At 43.3% G+C, this 24,102-nt stretch overlaps 2 long non-coding RNA genes across 2 annotated transcripts; both read right to left on the bottom strand.

The window, feature by feature from the left end:
• Positions 1 to 12,479: 12,479 nt before the first annotated feature.
• Positions 12,480 to 16,402, bottom strand: LOC142475557 (uncharacterized). Its single transcript, XR_012791000.1, has 3 exons — positions 16,334 to 16,402; positions 14,992 to 15,102; positions 12,480 to 12,593 (listed from the first exon to the last, which is right to left on the bottom strand). It is a non-coding gene; the product is annotated as an uncharacterized LOC142475557 (long non-coding RNA).
• A 2,599-nt stretch (positions 16,403 to 19,001) lies between these two features.
• LOC142475556 (uncharacterized) lies at positions 19,002 to 22,942 on the bottom strand. Its single transcript, XR_012790999.1, has 3 exons — positions 22,854 to 22,942; positions 21,499 to 21,609; positions 19,002 to 19,113 (listed from the first exon to the last, which is right to left on the bottom strand). It is a non-coding gene; the product is annotated as an uncharacterized LOC142475556 (long non-coding RNA).
• Positions 22,943 to 24,102: the final 1,160 nt, after the last annotated feature.

The following is a 24,102-nucleotide window of genomic DNA, read 5'->3' on the forward strand; positions in this document are numbered from 1 at the left end:
GTTAAGCATTGCATGGTTATGATCATACATACAATGAACCTTGCGCCAAACCATGTGATCCAAAGTAAATCCACCTCCCTCCCATAGCTGTGTTCCTTCTAGAGCTTCTACCACACAAGTCATTAATGTTCGTGACACTGTACTGCAGTCACAGTCTGCACACAAAGTACTGAATCAATTACATCACACTGAAAAGGCAGTCTACATGATGCAATAGTTAACCATAATAACTCTGTCATGCAAATGACAGGAAAACCTATATGTATATCATTAGGGGAGAGGGGAAAAATAATTAAAAAATAAGTGCGACAAATAAAAACAGATTATAGGAAAGTAAATCCTTGCCCTGGGAACTTTACAATCTAATAGAAATGTTAGAAGACTTAAAGAGAGGCAGCAGTTGGGGGAAGAAGTGCAGTAGATGACAATGCTTGTCCTTAATGGTGGGTACAATTAGTAGAAAGCACATCTTGGGAACAATAGTTGTTAGCAGTGACTGTGGGTGTGGGACAGTAGCCACGAGTCAAAGTTTTTTAAATGCTTGATTTAAGTCGTGAATTTTAAGATTGGTCTTACATGTGGGTGGAAGAGGTTATGTTGGCATATACTGAGTGTGAGGAAGTTTCACGTGTACGGTGCAGTGATGGAAAATGGTTTCAGGCAAGTGAGAGAACAGTAGAGGTGAAAGAAGTTTACAGGAGACAGTTATGGTTATAGTGCAAGAGACAAGCAAGGGCATAACGAGAGATCAAAGATGATATGCAAGAAGGAGCAGATTAATGGAGAGCCTTAACAAAAAGGTAAGGAGGAGAACTTTGTAGGTGATACAAAAACTTGATGGGATGCCAGGACAGGGATTTAAGGAGATGAGCAGAGACTGTTGTGGGAGAAAGTGAGATAATTCAAGCAGCAGAGTTTTGCATAGGAGAAAGTTGTGAAGCATGGAGGCCTGTTAGTAGTATGTTAAAATAACCTATAGGATAACAGTATACATTGGAGTTTTAGCAGTAGGTTGAGAGGGGAAAGGGAAGATCTTGGCAATATTACAGAGAAAGAGGCAACACATTTTACCCATAGCCGTGCATGTGAATGGAGATGGAATTGAAGAGCCAAATGTTACTCCTATGCAACATGTTTGATGACAAGATAGATGGTAGTACTGTTTACTGTGATGGAGAAAGGGGATAATATGAGCCCAGTGTTAGACATTAAGTTTAAGGCAGTGGAGTGCCATCCATGAGCATATAGCCAGGAGACAACCCAAGAGTAGGGACTGGATTGCAGGAGTGAGAACAGGGGTGGATAGATTTGTGTGTGTATCATCCGCATAGAGATTATATCTAAGGCCAAAAGCATTGATGAAGTCACCAAATGATAGTATGTAGAGAGAAAGAGAGATCTCAGAACAGAGCCCTGATGTATACCCACAGACAGATCAATAGAAGACGAAGACATGTTAGCAACAGAGATGGAGAATGTGTGACAGGAAAGTTATGATGAAAACCAGGATAGAACTTTGTTACTGATACCAAGAGAGAGTTTAGAATATGAAGGAGGAGAGTGATTGAGAGCATCAAACGCAGCCGATAGATCAAGTCGGATTAGTAGGGAAAAACCTTGGGAATTAGCTTTAAGCACAGTCTGTAGAACGTGCTGTACGAAAGGCAGGTTGTAAAGGATCCAGGAGGGCATGTGATTTAAGAATGTTGACACTAGCAATTAGAAGGCAAACAGCATGAGGGATACAGAGCGGTAGTTAGTAAGGCACATAGGGTGTAGTTTGTTTCTGACAAAAGGGTGACCGCTACAGGCTTAAAGTAAGAGGGCAAAAATCCAGAGAATAGGGAGAAATTGAAGATGTGGGTGAGAGTGGGGACTAAGAGATGCAGTAAGGTGTGAGGGGATACGATCTAGAGGGCATGTGGTAGAGGGAGAATAGAAGATGATTAGCTTCCAGCTCTGTAAGAGAAGAAAAGGAGTCAAGTGCAGAAGGAGATTTGGGAAGAAGGAGAGAAGGGGGAAGGGACAGAAGGAATCTCCTTTTGGGTGGCATCCACCTTGCCTCTGAAGTAGTCAAATGCTTGAGGAGAAGTGAAGGAAGGATGGCAAGTGGGAGGAGAAGGTCAGTGGAGGGAGTCAAATACAGAGAAAAAAAACAGCGTAAATTAAATTTGAGTGTTGATGAGTGTGGAAAAAAGTAGTGTATTTAGCCCTAGAGAGCAGCTTTATACAGGACAGGAGACATTTTTACTGTAGAAAAATCAAACAAAGTGTGAGATTTCCTCCGTAGGTATTAAGAACAGCGAGTGGAAGTGTGATGAGTGTGTTTGGGAATTTAGCCAAAGGTGTGGGTTAGAGGGATGAGTGTGTCAGAGCCTATAGGGGGCATATAGATAGGAGGATAGCATTGTAAGAGTTAATAAGATTGTTAGTTTAAGCAGAAAGAAAGAGAGAGAAGAGAGAAGAGAGGTTAGAGTAGATGTCAGAGGAGAGTTTAATTAAGCAGAGGCAAATCAGTGGGACAGGTAAGATGCGGTGAGGGGAATGACTGATTGTGACTGATGAGAGCAGAAGAGGTTATGTACAACTAGAGCCTTGTTAGTAAGAGTGGACATTCCAGAGGGCACAGGAGAAGGGAAGAGAAAAGTAAGGAAAGGAATGTGGATTACATTAGATAGGTTAACACTCTTAGTAGGGAGGCCTGATGTGTATATGAGCCGGTCCAAGATTATAAGAGATATCCCCCAACATCAGCGAGCATAGAAGGAGACACAGAGATAGGTGTAGAGAGAGACAGAGATAGGGATATGTAGAGAGAGAAGGGCGTCAAGAGAATGAGACAGATAGGCGTAGAGAGAGGAGACATAGAGAGAGGGGGCTTTGAGAGGGGGGCGTAGAGAATGAGGGAAGGTGGAAGAGAATAGGATGTGCAGGAGTGCATTTCATTGAGCAGTGCAGAAATAGCTGCAATAGAGGTCTGTACAAATGGTGCTTTGTGTAGACACATGCAAAGGTAGGGGAAGGAAAGTGTATAGAACATGTGGATAAAAGCAGGAGTGTGGAAGTTAGAGAAATTAGAAAAGTTTTACAGAGGAGTGAGGAAACAGTAAACAGAAAGAACAAGAGAGAGGTTACATTGGGATGACGTGCTGTGGTAGAGAGAAATGCTAGGAGAGAGCCTCCAGATATTAGAGGACATGAATTGAGAGAGCAAATGTATAAATCAAAACCGGAGGGGGAGGTATAGCACGAAAGCTTGCACAGCAGTTGATGAAGATTATAGTCTTAAAGTTGCGTGTACCTGTCAGGGCACTCAAGAAGGTCAATGCTCACAAGTGCAGAGTTCATGAAGAAATGCTGAATCCAGTTCCCCTCCAATTTAATTTTAATATAACTTTTTCATTCTTCATTACTGCAAAAAGCAAACAAAACAAAACCACATTGCATTACTATTTTCAAAATGGATTGAATGACATATTCAACAGTAACTGTGTGATGCCAATATTGCCTTCTCACTCGTAGGCCAGTACGGTCAGGTACCCAGTACTGATAAAACAATAAGTGCCCGTACTAAGTACCAATATGAATTATAAGGAAATGTAAAATCTCCAGGTCTCTCTCCATCTCTGCAACAGATATATGGATAAGCCCATATTAAGGCATCACGTGACCGGAGCCGTCACTGACTGGGTATACGCAAAGATGCAGGGAGATGCAAAGAAAGGGAGGGAGAGAGACAGGGAGAAGATGGGAAACGGAGGGAGGCACGGATGGCAGGCCTCTCTCTTTCACTGGTGCATGCAAGGAGCTGGTCCCAACATCCACAAAGTGTGTGTGTATTATTGGTTGTGTTTTATGGCGGTAGGAGGATAGTGTGTATATTGTGTGTGTGTGGGAGTATTATATTGTGTGTAGGGTATTATAGTGTGTATATTATGTTGAGGTGCAGAGGAGAGTGTTAGATTGGGTATCTTGTGTTAGGGGGTATTGTGTATATTGTGTTTAAGACTATAATATTATTGGGGAGATTATTATTGAGGAGGTATTAAAGTGTGTATTGTGGGGAGTATTAGTGTATGTATTATTTGTGGGTGACAGATGCTGTGGGTAGGCCAAGAGTACGGGCCAGACTAAGGTGGAGACTTTCTGTACTCTGCATACAGGACTCTACATGCACTGCAGAGGTGAAATTCCCCCAACTCCAATTTGCTACACTCTCCAAGAGAGAATATTGTGATCAGAGGTGGAAGATGAGCAGGGTCACTGCCCAGGGAGTAGCCTGTCAGGGGGCATGGAAATCTCTTTTGGTGCGTATGTTGCCACGTGGCATTGATTGACCGGTCAATTAGCACTGCTTCCTATCACAGTGACATGATCCGGTGCTGTGATCGGTTGCAGCGCTGACCAAGGTGTGTTAGTGCAGCAATTTACAGGGAGGGAACAGAGGTTGTGGGTGACAGATGCTGGGGGTAGGCCAAGAGTACGGGCCAGAGCAAGGTGGAGATATTCTGTACTCTGCATGCCCATCCTGCATGCCCAGGACTCTGCATGCATGCCAGTGGCTGTGGGGTGTGTGTGTGTAGGTATGCCAAGTGTCAGTGTGCATAAGTAAGTGTGCTGTGTGTGTAAGTAAGTTTGCCTGTGTGGCAGGAGGTGTAGGGGGGTGGGGGGCGGGGGGCGGTTCAGCTGGAGGACTTTACCCAGCACAAAAGCACATAGATGCCTCTGATTATATCACCCCAAATGCTGATAATATCCTGCTGTAGATGCACTTTACAGAAGATGATACAGATGTCATCAGTGTTTGGTGGGTTCATTAAATCAATCCATCATATAATAGCCACACTATGCATATGATGTACTGAATCAGTAACACCAATCACAGGAAGACATCTCCATGGTAGGGGTAGTGTTGAAGTTAACAAAATATGTCCAGCACTGTGGTGTGGAGCCCATACATAATAATTGTGCACATTACCAGAACAACATATTGTCAACTGCATGATCATTTTGCTGCTTGTAGTGTATACTCTTGTCCTGTGCAGTGTTGTAGTAGATCCGTCTCTTCGGTGTTCACTGCAATAAAAGTAAGACATTGCATTAATATTACAGAAGTTTGGGGGCTGAAATCCCACTATGCTAATGACAGTTTCCCTTTGCATAAGATTCTTGTGATTATATCTCAATGATGATCAATAACAACTACATCATAACACAGCTGCTCTATACAGAATATGTATTTGCCATCAATGGTCATGGAGGCAATATGTCACACAATGTACATATATAGCAAGGATTATTTCTTCCTCTGGTGTATTATGATGGGAGGGTGAGATTCTGCATTATCAGCATCAGTAAATCTGTAGGAAACTGAGTGATATTCTATTTTTTAATGCAATATTAGGGTAAAATAAAGCTTGCTGTATCTATAGCCATGCTCTACCCATGATGTGCTGAATCAATGACTGCAGAGCGATTTAGAGTGGTAAACATGACTTGAACTCATCTCTGAATAGAGGGTAGCACAGTAGTGCAGAGTAGAAGGTGAATGTATCTCAAATGGAAACCCTTAGCAGCTGTGTGGGGAGTAGACAGTACAGACTGACCAAGTAAATAGTAAAAAGTAGTAACTTCAACATTACTTGGTTTTGTTCTCCACTCCTGTTTTTCTGTTCTTTAAATCACTAATACTGATGCCATATGTAACCTGTACTGAGAGTTATATACTCTACTGGCCTAGATCAAATTAAATGATGCAAACAGGATCCCTCCCACTCAAGATTCATATGATTGCACCACCTCAACCTTTCATAGCAATAACATAGAACTGCAGCAGTGCGCTACTGCACATGTTCTTGTTATGAATGGTAGTAGATGTGGTCCTTGGGTCAGTACTTCATACTGTAGCCACACTCTATTCATGATGTATTGAATCAACAAAAATCTGCATGGTACAGATCACAGGAAGGGGTGGAGTAGAGGTGAATATGTCCAATGCGAAACCCTTAGCAGCCGGATTTTTTGGAGTCAATAAAACGACAAATACTAAATGAGAAATATACACATTGCTTATCTGTCTCTGTGTAGTCATTTTCCTCCTCTTCAACTGTCCTTCAATTTTCTATTTTGCAAGAAAATGAACACATGGCTTCAATATTCACTTCTGTTCTGCAGTCTTTCCTCTTGAAATAAAAAAGTTAAGCATTGCATTATTATTATTATAATTATTATTGACGATACATACAATGAACCTTGCTCCAAACCATGTGATACAAAGCAAATCCACCTCCCTCCCACAGCTGTGCTCCTTCTAGAGCTTCTACCACACAAGTTATTCATGTCAGTGAAACTGTACTGCAGTCCCGGTCTGCACACAATCTACTGAATCAATGACATCACACTGTGTCACACAATGTCATGCTAACGACAGGAAACAATCTTTGTATATATATCTTTGTATATATAATAATAATAATAATAATAAAAAAAATAAGACAGGACAGACACTCCTACATTGCAATCAATAGAAAATAACTGGGACAGGCACTTCAAGGATGCATACGGTCCCGGATAAACTGTAGCTACCTATACACGTGTGCCTTGTCTCTAGACTCTGCATATATCTCTATTTATATACCACCCATTGTGTACTCAGCGCTTTACAAGAGAGAACAAAAAGTACAGGAAATTATTATACAATAAGTTCAACAAACAAAAACAGACAATAGGAAAGTAAATCCCTGTCCTGGGTAGTTTACAATCTAAGAGAAATGTAAGGAGACTTACAGAGAGACAACAGGTGGGGGAACAAGTGCAGTAGATGACAATGCTTGTCCTTAATGGTGGGTACTTGTAGTATAAAGCACTTCTTGGGAACAATAGTTAGTGACTGAATGAGTGACAGTAGCAACGAGTAAAAGCTATTGAAATGCTTCATTTAAGTTGTGAATTTTAAGGTTGATCTTAAATGTGGGTGGAAGAGGGTATGTTGGCATATACTGAGTGTGTGTGAGTTTCACAGGTAAATTGATGGGAAAGGGTTTCAGGCAAGAGAGCGAGTGCGCAGTAGAGGTGTAAGAAGTATAATGGAGACAGCTATTAGTAGAGCTTAGGAGACGAGGAAGGGCATAACGAGACCAAAGATGATATGTAGGAAGGAGCAGATGAATAGAGAATAGTGTTGGACTGGGTCCTCAACTATAAAAAAATGGGTAACGGGTACCCGGCCAAAATGAAAGGTTCTACCCGGTCGGGTACACGGTTTGGCACTTACCTTCCGGGTGGCGGTGACATCTAGGATCAGCAGCAGTCCTGTGACGGTGGCAGCATCTGTGGTGTCTTCAGCCGGCGGGGGAGCTGCAGGCTCACAGACACAGCTTACCTGCTTCGGTGCTGTGGAAGTGATTCCTGCAGCTCCCCCCGCCAGGTGAAGACACCTCTGATGCTGCCAACATCAGAGGACTGCTGCTGCTGATCCTAGATGTCTTAGGAAAGGTAAGTATAAAAGATTATTTCCAGCTGCCCTGACATTACCCGACGCCGGGTATTACCCGGCCAAGTCCACTTCTCAGTGGCCGGTTTCGAGTAATGTCCGGGTAGCTGGAAATGTGTCGGGTAACGCCGGGTACTCGGTACACCACTAATAGAGAACCTTAACAAAAAGGTAAGGAGGAGAACTTTGTAGGTGATCTGAAACTTGATGGGAAGCAAGGAGAGGGATTTAAGGAGGAGGAGGAGATGAGCAGATACTGTTGTGGGAGAAAGGGAAATTATTCAAGCAGCAGAGTTTTGGATAGATTGCAAATGAGAAAGTTGTGAAGCAGGGAGCCCTGTTAGCAGTATGTTAACCCATACGATAAGGGCATGCATTGGCGTTTTAGCAGTAGATTGACAGAGAAAAGGGCAAATCTTGGAAATATTACAGAGAAAGAATCGACAAACTTTAGCCAGTGTCGTGAATGAAGATGGAAAGGGAAGAGTCAAATGTTACTCCTAGGCAATGTGCTTTCATGACAGGATGATGGTAGTACTGTTTACTGCGATGGAGAAAGGTGATATTAGGCCAGATTTAGGGGGAAATATGAGGAGCTCAGTTTTAGACATTAGGTTTAAGGCAGAAGAGTGTCATCCATGGAGGATATAGCCAGGAGGCGACCCGAAACTAGGAACTAAATTGCAGGAGTGACGGTAGGGTGGATAGGTGTGTGTATCATCTGCATAGAGATGATATCAAGGGCCAAAATAGTTGATAAGGTCAACTAGTGATAGTATGTAGTGAGAGAGGTCCCAGAACAGAGTCCTGAGGTATACCAACAGACAAAACAACAGGAGACAAAGACACGTTAGCAACAGAGATGGAGAATGTGTGATGGAGAAGTATGATGAAAACCAGGATATAAGTTTGCTGCGGATACGAAGAAAGAGTTTAGAATATGAATGAGAAGAGTGATTGACAGTATCAAAAGCAGAAGAGAGATCAAGCAGGATTAGTAAGTAAAATGGACCTTGGGAATTTTCTTTATGTACATAATTGGTTACATTGGGAAAGGCAGATTGTGAAGGGCCCAGAGGAGCATGTGATTTAAGAATGTTGATCAAACGGGAGATCACAAGACGTTCTAGCAATTAGGAGGCAAATGGTAGGACGGATACAGGGCGATAGTTAGAAATTCACACAAGGTCAAGGTTATTTTTGAGAATAGGGGTGACCACTGCATGCTTAAAAGGAAGAGTTGAAAGAGCCAAAGGATATGGAGGAATTGAAGATGTGGGTGAGAGTGAGAATATAGGATTGAGAGGGCATGTGGTAGAGGGAGAAGAGAAGATCAGGTTCCAGCTTTGTGACAGGAGAAAAGGAGTCAAGAGTGCAATGAGATCTAGATAGAAAAAGAGAGAGGGGGAAGGGAGAGAACGAATCTACTTGTGGATGGCATCCACCTTGCCTCAAGTGAGCAAAGGCTTGAGGAGAAATAAAGGATGGATGTTAAGTGGGAGGAGAAAGTCAGTGGTGGGACTCAAATACATAGAAGACAGTGTGAATGAAATTGGAGTGTTGATGAGTGAGGAAAAAGTAGTGTTTGACCTTAAAAAAAGGAGCAGAGTTTTACAGAACAGGACAAAGGTTTAGTGTAGAAAATCAGACTGTGAGATTTCCTCCATAGGTGTTAAGAGCAGCAGTGTGATGTGATGAAGTGTGATGAGAGCGTGCTTGTGAATTAAACCAATGCATGGGTTAGGCTGCGTCTATAGTAAGCACGCAACAGATGGCAAAGTTAGCGCATGCCTGTCGCTCCAGCAATCCCTGCACTGAGGTCCGAGGCGACGGGGAGGCCCTGCATCGCTCGCACGCACTGTGGACAACCAAGCGTGTGCCCATGATAATCACGGCCTTAGAGGGATGAGTGTGTCAGAGCCTAGAAGGGGCATATAGATGATGGAGGAGGAGGGAGGAGGAGATGATAGCATTGTAAGAGTTAACAAGATAGCTAGTTTAAGCAGAAAGTGAGGAGAGGTTAGAGATAAGGGTAGATGTCAGAGGAGAGAGTTCAATTAAGCTGAGGTATCGAGTAGGACAGGGGTGAGGGGAATGAGAAGTGGTGGATGATGAGAGCAGAAGAGGTCATGTACAAATAGACCATGTTAGTCGTAGAGCAGACATTCCAGAGGGCACGTGAGAAGGGAAGAGTAAGTGAGACAAGGAATGTGGATTACATTAGATGGGTTAATACGCTTAGCAGGGAGGTGGAGAGAGAGGCAAGAGGCAGAGGGTGGTGTAGGGGTAGAGGAAGAGATGTTGCATGTACCTTGTCAGAACATTAAAGAACGTCAATTCACACTGGTGCAGAGTTGATGATGAAATGCTGAATCCAGTTCACGTCCAATTCAATTTTAACAGAACTTTTTCATTCTTCATTACTGCAAAAAAAAAAGTAAAAAACAATGCATTACTATTTTCAAAATGGATTGAATTCCCCCACCAATGACTATGTGTTACCAATATATCCCTCTCAGTCCCACTGCAGCACATACTGTACCAGTGTGAAAGTAAGAAGGTACACAGTACCGGTAAAACAATACGTGCCGGTACTATGCACCATATGAATTATAAGGGGATGTAAATCTCCCAGTCTCTCTCCATATCCGCAACAGAGCGGGCTCCGGTCAGTGGCATGGATGCCCATATATGGGTATGCTCATATTTGGGCATCCCATGTCACTGACCGGAGCCGGCTCTGAGTATAGGGATATATGCGGAGACGCACAGGTGCAAGGAAATGGGAGGAGGCACGGTGAGAAACAGGGAGAGACCACAGGAAGATAGAGGGCAACAACTTCCACAAGGTACTTGTATGGGTATAATTGTTTGTATTTTGTGCAGAGGGGGTAATTTCAGATAAAATACAATTCTCCACCCTCTACGAAACAATTCCACTTTGTTCAGTAAGCCAGAAAGTCTTGGTCCCATGTGGACTGAATTTAATGCAAATAAGGTCCTTAATACACAAGTAAAGAATAAAGTTACTTATTCTCTACTGTAAGAAGTGCCACATTGCCCACTATTTGGGTCCTGTGCCCAGATTGTGACCATGCATGGCAGAGGTGAGATTCCCCCAACTCCAATTTGCTACACTCTCCAAGAGAGATAATTGTGATCAGAGGTGGAACTAGGGGAGGGTGTGAGCAGGGTCACTGCCCAGGGAGTAACCTGACTGGGGGCACGGAAATCTCATTTAGTGCATATGTTGCGGCACTGCATTGATTGACCGGTCAATCTGCACTGCTGCCTGTCACAGTGACATCCTGATCGGGCACTGTGATCAGCTATAGCACTGACCCAGGTGAGATAGTTCAGCACTTTACAAGGAGGGAACAGATGTTGTGGGTGACAGATGCTGGAGGTAGGCCAAGACTGTTGGCCAGAGTAACGTGGAGACTTACTGCACTCTGCATGCCCATCCTCTCCCTGACATCAGGGGAAGGAAGTGGCCCTGGGGTGTGTGTAGGTATGCCAGATGTCAGTGTATGCATAAGTAAGTATGCCTGTGTAGTGGGAGGTGTAGGGGCGTTAAGCTGGAGGACTTAAAACAGGCACAAAAGCACATAGATACCTCTGATTATACCGCACCAAATGCTGATAATATCATGCTGTAGCTGCACTTTACAGAAGATGATGCAGATGTCATCATTGGTTGGTGGGTTCATTAAATCAATCCATCATATCATAACCACACTGTGCATATGATGTACTGAATCAGTAACACCAGGAAGACATCTCCATGTTAGGAGTAGAGTTGAAGTTAACAGAATATGTCCAGCACTGTGGTGTGTAGCCCATAAATAATAATTGTGCACATTACCAGAACAACATACTGTCAACTGCAAGATCATTTTGCTGCTTGTAGCGTATGCTCATCCTGTACAGTGTTGTAGTAGATCCGTCTCTTCAGTGTTCACTGCAACAAAAGTAAGACATTGCATTAATATTACAGACGTTTGGGGGCTGAAATCTCACTTCGCTGCGGACAATTTCCCTTTGCATAAGATTCTTGTGATTATGTCAATGATGATCAATAACTGCATCATAACACAGCCGCTCTATACAGAAGATGTACTTGCTCTCATTGGTCATTGAGGTAATACGTCACACAATGTACAGATATAGCAAGGATTATTTCTCCCACTTGTGCATTATGGCATTATGATGGGAAATGTTGTGAGATTCTGCATTATCAGCATCACTGAATCTTTTGGAAATTAAGTGATATTCTATGTTTTAATGCAATATTATGGGTGATCAGCCGGTAAAATAATAATAGCTTGCTGTATCTGTAGCCATGCTCTACCCATGATGTGCTGAACCAATGACTGCAGAGAGATTCAGAGTGCTAAACATGACTGGAACGCATCTCTGAATAATGGGCAGCAAAGCAGTGCAGAATAGGAGGTGAAAGTATTTAAAATGGAAGATCCTTAGCAGCTGTGTGGAGAGTAGACAGTACAGACTGACCAAGTAAATGGTAAAAGGAGTAACTTCAACATTACTTGGCTTTGTTCTCCACATTGAAGCTTTCCTCCTCTTTAAATCACTAATACTGATGCCATGTGTAACCTGTACTGAGAGTTATATAATCTACTGGCCTAGATGAAACCATATGATGCAAACAGGATCCATCCCACTCCAGATTCATAGAATTGAACCACCTCAACCTTTCATAACAATCACATAGAACTGCAGCTGTGCGCTACTGCACATGTTCTTGTTATGAATGGTAGTAGATGTGGTCCTTGGGTCTTTACTTCATACTGTAGCCACACTCTACTCATGATGTATTGAATCAACGAAAACTTGCATGGTTCAGATCACAGGAAGGGGTAGAGTAGAGATGAAAATATTCAATGTGAAACCCGTAGCAGCCGGATTGTGTGGAGTCAATAAAACGACAAATACTAAATGGTAAATGAGAAATATACACATTGCTTATCTGTCTCTGTGTAGTAATTTTCCTTCTCTTCAACTGTCCTTCAAATTTTCTCTTTTGCAAGAAAAGGAACACATGGCTTCAATATTCACTTCTGTTCTGCAGTCATCCCTCCTGAAATAAAAGTTAAGCATTGCATTGTTATTATGATAATACATACAATAAACCTTGCTCCAAACCATTTGATGCAAAGCAAATCCACCTCCCACCCACAGCTGTGCTCCTTCTAGAGCATGCATGTCAAACTCCAGTCCTCGAGGGTCCCAAACAGGCCAGGTTTTCAGTAGGGATATCCTGAAAACCTGGCCTGTTTGCGGCCCTCGAGGACTGGAGTTTGACATCCTTGTTCTTGAGCTTCTACCACGCAAGTCATCCATGTGAGTGACACTGTACTGCAGTCCTGGTCTGCACACAATCTACTGAATCAATGACATCACACTGTAAAGGCAATCTACAAGATGTATTAGTTGTCCACACTTCCGAAATGTTACTTTTATGTCCAAATCACTTATTCCCATGACCTGATATTTGTATTTGTTATTTATAGGATTGTCACAAAGAGTTGATGAGGTCACCAAATGATAGTATGTAGAGAGAAAGAGAGATCTCAGAACAGAGCCCTGATGTATACCCACAGACAGATCAATAGAAGACGAAGACATGTTAGCAACAGAGATGGAGAATGTGTGACAGGAAAGTTATGATGAAAACCAGGATAGAACTGTGTTACGGATACCAAGAGAGAGTTTAGAATATGAAGGAGGAGAGTGATTGAGAGCATCAAACGCAGCAGATAGATCAAGTAGGATTAGTAGGGAAAAGTGACCTTGGGAATTTGCTTTAAGCACAGTCTGTAGAACGAGCTGTACGAAAGGCAGGTTGTAAAGGATCCAGGAGGGAATGTGATTTAAGAATGTTGACATTCTAGCAATTAGGAGACAAACAGCAGGAGGGATACAGGGCGGTAGTTAGTAAGGCACATAGGGTGTAGGTTGTTTCTGAGAAAAGGGTGACCACTACAGGCTTAAAGTAAGAGGGTAAAGAGCCAGAGAATAGGGAGGAATTGAAGATGTGGGTGAGAGTGGGGACTAAGAGATGCAGTAAGGTGTGAGGGGATACGATCTAGAGGGCATGTGGTAGAGGGAGAAGAGAAGATGATTTGCTTCCAGCTCTGTAAGAGAAGAAAAAGAGTCAAATGCAGAAGGAGAATTAGGTAGAAGGAGAGAAGGGGGAAGGGACAGAAGGAATCTCCTTGTGGGTGGCATCCACCTTGCCTCTGAAGTAGTCAAATGCTTGAGGAGAAGTGAAGGAAGGATGGCAAGTGTGAGGAGAAGGTTAGTGGAGGGAGTCAAATACAGGGAAAAAAAGACAGCGTAAATTAAATTTGAGTGTTGATGAATGTGAAAAAAAAGTAGTGTGGTTTGGCCCCAGAGAGCAGCTTTATACAGGACTGGAGACATTTTTACTGTAGAAAAATCAAATATCAATTGTGTGATTTCCTTCATAGGCATTAAGAACAGCGAGTGGAAGTGTGATGAACATGTTTGGGAATTTAGCCAAGGGTGTGGGCTAGAGGGACAAGTGTGTCAGAGCCTAGAGGGGGCATATAGATAGGAGGATAGCATTGTAAGAGTTAATAAGATTGTTAGTTTAAGCGGAAAGAGAGAGAGAGCAGAGAGGTTAGAGTAGATGTCAGAGGAGAGTTTAATTAAGCAGAGGCAAATCAGTGGGACAGGTAAGATGGGGTGAGGGGAATGACTGATTGTGAATGATGAGAGCAGAAGAGGTCATGTACAACTAGAGCCTTGTTAGTCAGAGAACGGACATTCCAGATGGCATAGGAGAAGGGAAGAGAAAAGTAAGGAAAGGAATGTGGATTACATTAGATAGGTTAACACTCTTAGCAGGGAGGCAGAGGCAGGGAGGCCCGATGTGTATATGAGCAGGTTCAAGATTATAAGAGATATCCCACACATCAGCAAACATAGAAGGAGACACAGAGATAGGTGTAGAGAGAGACAGAGATAGCTCTATGTAGAGAGAGAGGGACGTAGAGAGAATGAGACAGATAGGCGCAGAGAGAGGGGGCGCAGAGAGAGGAGGCGCCAAAAGAGGGGGCGCAGAGAGAGGGGGCACAGAGAATAGGATATTAAAGAGTGCTTTTCATTGAGCAGTGCAGAAATAGCTGCAATAGAGGTCTGTACAAATGGTGCAGTGTGTAGACACATGCAAAGGTAGGGGAAGGAAAGAGGAGAACATGTGGATAAAAGCAGGAGTGTGGAAGTTAGAGAAATTAGAAAAGTTTAACAGAGGAGTGAGGAAACAGCCAGCAGAAAGAACAAGAGAGAGGTTACATTGGGATGACGTTCTGTGGTAAAGAGAAAATGCTAGGAGAGAGCTTTCAAATATTAGAGGACATGAATTGAGGGAGCAAATGTATAAATCAAAACCTGAGGGGGAGGTATAGCACGAAAGCTTGCACAGCAGATTATAGTCTTAATGTTGCGTGTACCTGTCAGGGTATTCAAGAAGTTAAATTCTCACAAGTGCAGAGTTCATGATGAAATGCTGAATCTAGTCCCCCTCCAATTTAATTTTAATATAACTTTTCCATTCTTCATTACTGCAAAAAGCAAACAAAACCAAACCACATTGCATTACTATTTTCAAAATGGATTGAATGGCATATTCAACAGTGACTGTGTGATGCCAATATTCCCCACTCACTCGTAGTGAAGCACATATTGTACTAGTGTTGAAAGTAGGCCGGTAGAGTCAGGTACGCAGTACTGATAAAACAATAAGTGCCCGTCGTAAGTACCAGCTCCGCAACAGTGCGGGCATCACATTAGTGACGTGGATGAACATATATGGATAAGCCCATATTAAGGCATCACGTGACCAGAGCCGTCACTGACTGGGTATACGTAAAGACGCAGGGAGATGCAAGGAAAGGGAGGGAGAGAGACAGGGAGAAGATGTGAAACGGAGGAAGGCACGGATGGAGGGAGTTCTTCCGAGCTTCTGCGGGCCTCTCTCTTTCACTGGTGCATGCCGGGAGCTGGTCCCAACATCCACAAAGTGTGTGTGTATTATTGGTTGTATTTTATGGGGGTAGGAGGGTAGTGTGTATATTGTGTGTGTGGGAGTATTATATTGTGTGTAGAGGTGCAGAGGAGAGTACTAGATTGTGTATCTTGTGTAAGGGTGTTGTGTATATTGTGTTTGGAGCTATAATATTATTGGGGAGATTAGTATTGAGGAGGTATTATAGTGTGTATTGTGGGGAGTATTAGTGTGTGTATTGTTTGTGGGTGACAGATGCTGGGGGTATGCAGCAATCCCTGCACTGAGGTCCGAGGCGGCTCTGCATCGCTCGCACGCACTGTGGATGACCAAGCATGTGCCCATGATAATCATGGCCTTACAGGGATGAGTGTGTCAGAGCCTAGAAGGGGCATATATATGATGGAGGAGGGAGGAGGAGGAGGGAGGAGGAGGAGATGATAGCATTGTAAAAGTTAACAAGATAGTTAGTTTAAGCAGAAAGTGAGGAGAGGTTAGAGATAAGGGTAGATGTCAGAGGAGAGAGTTCAATTAAGCTGAGGTATCGAGTAGGACAGGGGTGAGGGGAATGAGAGGTGGTGGATGATGAGAGCAGAAGAGGTCATGTACAAATAGACCTTGTTAGTCAGAGAGCAGTCATTCCAGAGGGCACGTGAGAAGTGAAGAGTAAAGTGAGACATGGAATGTGGATTACATTAGATGGGTTAATACGCTTAGCAGGGAGGTGGAGAGAGAGAGGCAAGAGGCAGAGAGTGGTGCAGGGGTTGAGGAAGAGATGTTGCATGTACCTTATCAGAACATTAAAGAACATCAATTCACACTGGTGCAGAGTTGATGATGAATCCAGTTCACCTCCAATTCAATTTTAACAGAAATGTTTCATTCTTCATTACTGAAAAAAAAGAAAAGTAAAAAACATTTCATTACTATTTTCAAAATGGATTGAATTCCCCCAACAATGACTATGTGTTACCAATATATCCCTCTCAGTCCCACTGCAGCATATACTGTACCAGTGTGAAAGTAGGAAGGTACACAGTACCGGTAAAACAATACGTGCCGGTACTATGCACCATATGAATTATAAGGGGATGTAAATCTCCCAGTCTCTCTCCATATCCGCAACAGAGCGGGCTCCGGTCAGTGGCATGGATGCCCATATATGGGTATGCTCATATTTGGGCATCCCATGTCACTGACCGGAGCCGGCTCTGAGTATAGGGATATATGCGGAGACGCAGAGGTGCAAGGAAATGGGAGGAGGCACGGTGAGAAACAGGGAGAGACCACAGGAAGATAGAGGGCAACAACTTCCACAAGGTACTTGTATGGGTATAATTGTTTGTATTTTGTGCAGAGGGGGTAATTTCAGATAAAATACAATTCTCCACCCTCTACGAAACAATTCCACTTTGTTCAGCAAGCCAGAAAGTCTTGGTCCCATGTGGACTGAATTTAATGCAAATAAGGTCCTTAATACACAAGTAAAGAATAAAGTTACTTATTCTCTACTGTAAGAAGTGCCACATTGCCCACTATTTGGGTCCTGTGCCCAGATTGTGACCATGCATGGCAGAGGTGAGATTCCCCCAACTCCAATTTGCTACACTCTCCAAGAGAGATAATTGTGATCAGAGGTGGAACTAGGGGAGGGTGTGAGCAGGGTCACTGCCCAGGGAGTAACCTAACTGGGGGCACGGAAATCTCATTTAGTGCATATGTTGCGGCACTGCATTGATTGACCGGTCAATCTGCACTGCTGCCTGTCACAGTGACATCCTGATCGGGCACTGTGATCAGCTATAGCACTGACCCAGGTGAGATAGTTCAGCACTTTACAAGGAGGGAACAGATGTTGTGGGTGACAGATGCTGGAGGTAGGCCAAGACTGTTGGCCAGAGTAACGTGGAGACTTACTGCACTCTGCATGCCCATCCTCTCCCTGACATCAGGGGAAGGAAGTGGCCCTGGGGTGTGTGTAGGTATGCCAGATGTCAGTGTATGCATAAGTATGCCTGTGTAGTGGGAGGTGTAGGGGCGTTAAGCTGGAGGACTTAAAACAGGCACAAAAGCACATAGATACCTCTGATTATACCGCACCAAATGCTGATAATATCATGCTGTAGCTGCACTTTACAGAAGATGATGCAGATGTCATCATTGGTTGGTGGGTTCATTAAATCAATCCATCATATCATAACCACACTGTGCATATGATGTACTGAATCAGTAACACCAGGAAGACATCTCCATGTTAGGAGTAGAGTTGAAGTTAACAGAATATGTCCAGCACTGTGGTGTGTAGCCCATAAATAATAATTGTGCACATTACCAGAACAACATACTGTCAACTGCAAGATCATTTTGCTGCTTGTAGCGTATGCTCATCCTGTACAGTGTTGTAGTAGATCCGTCTCTTCAGTGTTCACTGCAACAAAAGTAAGACATTGCATTAATATTACAGACGTTTGGGGGCTGAAATCTCACTTCGCTGCGGACAATTTCCCTTTGCATAAGATTCTTGTGATTATGTCAATGATGATCAATAACTGCATCATAACACAGCCGCTCTATACAGAAGATGTACTTGCTCTCATTGGTCATGGAGGTAATACGTCACACAATGTACAGATATAGCAAGGATTATTTCTCCCACTTGTGCATTATGGCATTATGATGGGAAATGTTGTGAGATTCTGCATTATCAGCATCACTGAATCTTTTGGAAATTAAGTGATATTCTATGTTTTAATGCAATATTATGGATGATCAGCCGGTAAAATAATAATAGCTTGCTGTATCTGTAGCCATGCTCTACCCATGATGTGCTGAACCAATGACTGCAGAGAGATTCAGAGTGCTAAACATGACTGGAACGCATCTCTGAATAATGGGCAGCAAAGCAGTGCAGAATAGGAGGTGAAAGTATTTAAAATGGAAGATCCTTAGCAGCTGTGTGGAGAGTAGACAGTACAGACTGACCAAGTAAATGGTAAAAGGAGTAACTTCAACATTACTTGGCTTTGTTCTCCACATTGAAGCTTTCCTCCTCTTTAAATCACTAATACTGATGCCATGTGTAACCTGTACTGAAAGTTATATAATCTACTGGCCTAGATGAAACCATATGATGCAAACAGGATCCATCCCACTCCAGATTCATAGAATTGAACCACCTCAACCTTTCATAACAATCACATAGAACTGCAGCTGTGCGCTACTGCACATGTTCTTGTTATGAATGGTAGTAGATGTGGTCCTTGGGTCTTTACTTCATACTGTAGCCACCCTCTACTCATGATGTATTGAATCAACGAAAACTTGCATGGTTCAGATCACAGGAAGGGGTAGAGTAGAGATGAAAATATTCAATGTGAAACCCGTAGCAGCCGGATTGTGTGGAGTCAATAAAACGACAAATACTAAATGGTAAATGAGAAATATACACATTGCTTATCTGTCTCTGTGTAGTAATTTTCCTTCTCTTCAACTGTCCTTCAAATTTTCTCTTTTGCAAGAAAAGGAACACATGGCTTCAATATTCACTTCTGTTCTGCAGTCATCCCTCCTGAAATAAAAGTTAAGCATTGCATTGTTATTATGATAATACATACAATAAACCTTGCTCCAAACCATTTGATGCAAAGCAAATCCACCTCCCACCCACAGCTGTGCTCCTTCTAGAGCATGCATGTCAAACTCCAGTCCTCGAGGGTCCCAAACAGGCCAGGTTTTCAGTAGGGATATCCTGAAAACCTGGCCTGTTTGCTGCCCTCGAGGACTGGAGTTTGACATCCTTGTTCTTGAGCTTCTACCACGCAAGTCATCCATGTGAGTGACACTGTACTGCAGTCCTGGTCTGCACACAATCTACTGAATCAATGACATCACACTGTAAAGGCAATCTACAAGATGTATTAGTTGTCCACACTTCCGAAATGTTACTTTTATGTCCAAATCACTTATTCCCATGACCTGATATTTGTATTTGTTATTTATAGGATTGTCACAAAGAGTTGATGAGGTCACCAAATGATAGTATGTAGAGAGAAAGAGAGATCTCAGAACAGAGCCCTGATGTATACCCACAGACAGATCAATAGAAGACGAAGACATGTTAGCAACAGAGATGGAGAATGTGTGACAGGAAAGTTATGATGAAAACCAGGATAGAACTGTGTTACGGATACCAAGAGAGAGTTTAGAATATGAAGGAGGAGAGTGATTGAGAGCATCAAACGCAGCAGATAGATCAAGTAGGATTAGTAGGGAAAAGTGACCTTGGGAATTTGCTTTAAGCACAGTCTGTAGAACGAGCTGTACGAAAGGCAGGTTGTAAAGGATCCAGGAGGGAATGTGATTTAAGAATGTTGACATTCTAGCAATTAGGAGACAAACAGCAGGAGGGATACAGGGCGGTAGTTAGTAAGGCACATAGGGTGTAGGTTGTTTCTGAGAAAAGGGTGACCACTACAGGCTTAAAGTAAGAGGGTAAAGAGCCAGAGAATAGGGAGGAATTGAAGATGTGGGTGAGAGTGGGGACTAATCGATGCAGTAAGGTGTGAGGGGATACGATCTAGAGGGCATGTGGTAGAGGGAGAAGAGAAGATGATTAGCTTCCAGCTCTGTAAGAGAAGAAAAGGAGTCAAATGCAGAAGGAGAATTAGGTAGAAGGAGAGAAGGGGGAAGGGACAGAAGGAATCTCCTTGTGGGTGGCATCCACCTTGCCTCTGAAGTAGTCAAATGCTTGAGGAGAAGTGAAGGAAGGATGGCAAGTGTGAGGAGAAGGTTAGTGGAGGGAGTCAAATACAGGGAAAAAAAGACAGCGTAAATTAAATTTGAGTGTTGATGAATGTGAAAAAAAAAGTAGTGTGGTTTGGCCCCAGAGAGCAGCTTTATACAGGACTGGAGACATTTTTACTGTAGAAAAATCAAATATCAATTGTGTGATTTCCTTCATAGGCATTAAGAACAGCGAGTGGAAGTGTGATGAACATGTTTGGGAATTTAGCCAAGGGTGTGGGCTAGAGGGACAAGTGTGTCAGAGCCTAGAGGGGGCATATAGATAGGAGGATAGCATTGTAAGAGTTAATAAGATTGTTAGTTTAAGCGGAAAGAGAGAGAGAGCAGAGAGGTTAGAGTAGATGTCAGAGGAGAGTTTAATTAAGCAGAGGCAAATCAGTGGGACAGGTAAGATGGGGTGAGGGGAATGACTGATTGTGAATGATGAGAGCAGAAGAGGTCATGTACAACTAGAGCCTTGTTAGTCAGAGAACGGACATTCCAGATGGCATAGGAGAAGGGAAGAGAAAAGTAAGGAAAGGAATGTGGATTACATTAGATAGGTTAACACTCTTAGCAGGGAGGCCCGATGTGTATATGAGCAGGTTCAAGATTATAAGAGATATCCCACACATCAGCAAACATAGAAGGAGACACAGAGATAGGTGTAGAGAGAGACAGAGATAGCTCTATGTAGAGAGAGAGGGACGTAGAGAGAATGAGACAGATAGGCGCAGAGAGAGGGGGCGCAGAGAGAGGAGGCGCCAAAAGAGGGGGCGCAGAGAGAGGGGGCCCAGAGAATAGGATATTAAAGAGTGCTTTTCATTGAGCAGTGCAGAAATAGCTGCAATAGAGGTCTGTACAAATGGTGCAGTGTGTAGACACATGCAAAGGTAGGGGAAGGAAAGAGGAGAACATGTGGATAAAAGCAGGAGTGTGGAAGTTAGAGAAATTAGAAAAGTTTAACAGAGGAGTGAGGAAACAGCAAGCAGAAAGAACAAGAGAGAGGTTACATTGGGATGACGTTCTGTGGTAAAGAGAAAATGCTAGGAGAGAGCTTTCAAATATTAGAGGACATGAATTGAGGGAGCAAATGTATAAATCAAAACCTGAGGGGGAGGTATAGCACGAAAGCTTGCACAGCAGATTATAGTCTTAATGTTGCGTGTACCTGTCAGGGTATTCAAGAAGTTAAATTCTCACAAGTGCAGAGTTCATGATGAAATGCTGAATCTAGTCCCCCTCCAATTTAATTTTAATATAACTTTTCCATTCTTCATTACTGCAAAAAGCAAACAAAACCAAACCACATTGCATTACTATTTTCAAAATGGATTGAATGGCATATTCAACAGTGACTGTGTGATGCCAATATTCCCCACTCACTCGTAGTGAAGCACATATTGTACTAGTGTTGAAAGTAGGCCGGTAGAGTCAGGTACGCAGTACTGATAAAACAATAAGTGCCCGTCGTAAGTACCAGCTCCGCAACAGTGCAGGCATCACATTAGTGACGTGGATGAACATATATGGATAAGCCCATATTAAGGCATCACGTGACCAGAGCCGTCACTGACTGGGTATACGTAAAGACGCAGGGAGATGCAAGGAAAGGGAGGGAGAGAGACAGAGAGAAGATGTGAAACGGAGGAAGGCACGGATGGAGGGAGTTCTTCCGAGCTTCTGCGGGCCTCTCTCTTTCACTGGTGCATGCCGGGAGCTGGTCCCAACATCCACAAAGTGTGTGTGTATTATTGGTTGTATTTTATGGGGGTAGGAGGGTAGTGTGTATATTGTGTGTGTGGGAGTATTATATTGTGTGTAGAGGTGCAGAGGAGAGTACTAGATTGTGTATCTTGTGTAAGGGTGTTGTGTATATTGTGTTTGGAGCTATAATATTATTGGGGAGATTAGTATTGAGGAGGTATTATAGTGTGTATTGTGGGGAGTATTAGTGTGTGTATTGTTTGTGGGTGACAGATGCTGGGGGTATGCAGCAATCCCTGCACTGAGGTCCGAGGCGGCTCTGCATCGCTCGCACACACTGTGGATGACCAAGCATGTGCCCATGATAATCATGGCCTTAGAGGGATGAGTGTGTCAGAGCCTAGAAGGGGCATATATATGATGGAGGAGGGAGGAGGAGGAGGGAGGAGGAGGAGGGAGGAGGAGGAGATGATAGCATTGTAAAAGTTAACAAGATAGTTAGTTTAAGCAGAAAGTGAGGAGAGGTTAGAGATAAGGGTAGATGTCAGAGGAGAGAGTTCAATTAAGCTGAGGTATCGAGTAGGACAGGGGTGAGGGGAATGAGAGGTGGTGGATGATGAGAGCAGAAGAGGTCATGTACAAATAGACCTTGTTAGTCAGAGAGCAGTCATTCCAGAGGGCACGTGAGAAGTGAAGAGTAAAGTGAGACATGGAATGTGGATTACATTAGATGGGTTAATACGCTTAGCAGGGAGGTGGAGAGAGAGAGGCAAGAGGCAGAGAGTGGTGCAGGGGTTGAGGAAGAGATGTTGCATGTACCTTATCAGAACATTAAAGAACATCAATTCACACTGGTGCAGAGTTGATGATGAATCCAGTTCACCTCCAATTCAATTTTAACAGAAATGTTTCATTCTTCATTACTGAAAAAAAAGAAAAGTAAAAAACATTTCATTACTATTTTCAAAATGGATTGAATTCCCCCAACAATGACTATGTGTTACCAATATATCCCTCTCAGTCCCACTGCAGCATATACTGTACCAGTGTGAAAGTAGGAAGGTACACAGTACCGGTAAAACAATACGTGCCGGTACTATGCACCATATGAATTATAAGGGGATGTAAATCTCCCAGTCTCTCTCCATATCCGCAACAGAGCGGGCTCCGGTCAGTGGCATGGATGCCCATATATGGGTATGCTCATATTTGGGCATCCCATGTCACTGACCGGAGCCGGCTCTGAGTATAGGGATATATGCGGAGACGCACAGGTGCAAGGAAATGGGAGGAGGCACGGTGAGAAACAGGGAGAGACCACAGGAAGATAGAGGGCAACAACTTCCACAAGGTACTTGTATGGGTATAATTGTTTGTATTTTGTGCAGAGGGGGTAATTTCAGATAAAATACAATTCTCCACCCTCTACGAAACAATTCCACTTTGTTCAGTAAGCCAGAAAGTCTTGGTCCCATGTGGACTGAATTTAATGCAAATAAGGTCCTTAATACACAAGTAAAGAATAAAGTTACTTATTCTCTACTGTAAGAAGTGCCACATTGCCCACTATTTGGGTCCTGTGCCCAGATTGTGACCATGCATGGCAGAGGTGAGATTCCCCCAACTCCAATTTGCTACACTCTCCAAGAGAGATAATTGTGATCAGAGGTGGAACTAGGGGAGGGTGTGAGCAGGGTCACTGCCCAGGGAGTAACCTGACTGGGGGCACGGAAATCTCATTTAGTGCATATGTTGCGGCACTGCATTGATTGACCGGTCAATCTGCACTGCTGCCTGTCACAGTGACATCCTGATCGGGCACTGTGATCAGCTATAGCACTGACCCAGGTGAGATAGTTCAGCACTTTACAAGGAGGGAACAGATGTTGTGGGTGACAGATGCTGGAGGTAGGCCAAGACTGTTGGCCAGAGTAACGTGGAGACTTACTGCACTCTGCATGCCCATCCTCTCCCTGACATCAGGGGAAGGAAGTGGCCCTGGGGTGTGTGTAGGTATGCCAGATGTCAGTGTATGCATAAGTAAGTATGCCTGTGTAGTGGGAGGTGT

Source organism: Ascaphus truei, unplaced genomic scaffold, assembly GCF_040206685.1.
Source record: "Ascaphus truei isolate aAscTru1 unplaced genomic scaffold, aAscTru1.hap1 HAP1_SCAFFOLD_1264, whole genome shotgun sequence".
NCBI classification, from domain to species: Eukaryota; Metazoa; Chordata; class Amphibia; order Anura; family Ascaphidae; genus Ascaphus; species Ascaphus truei.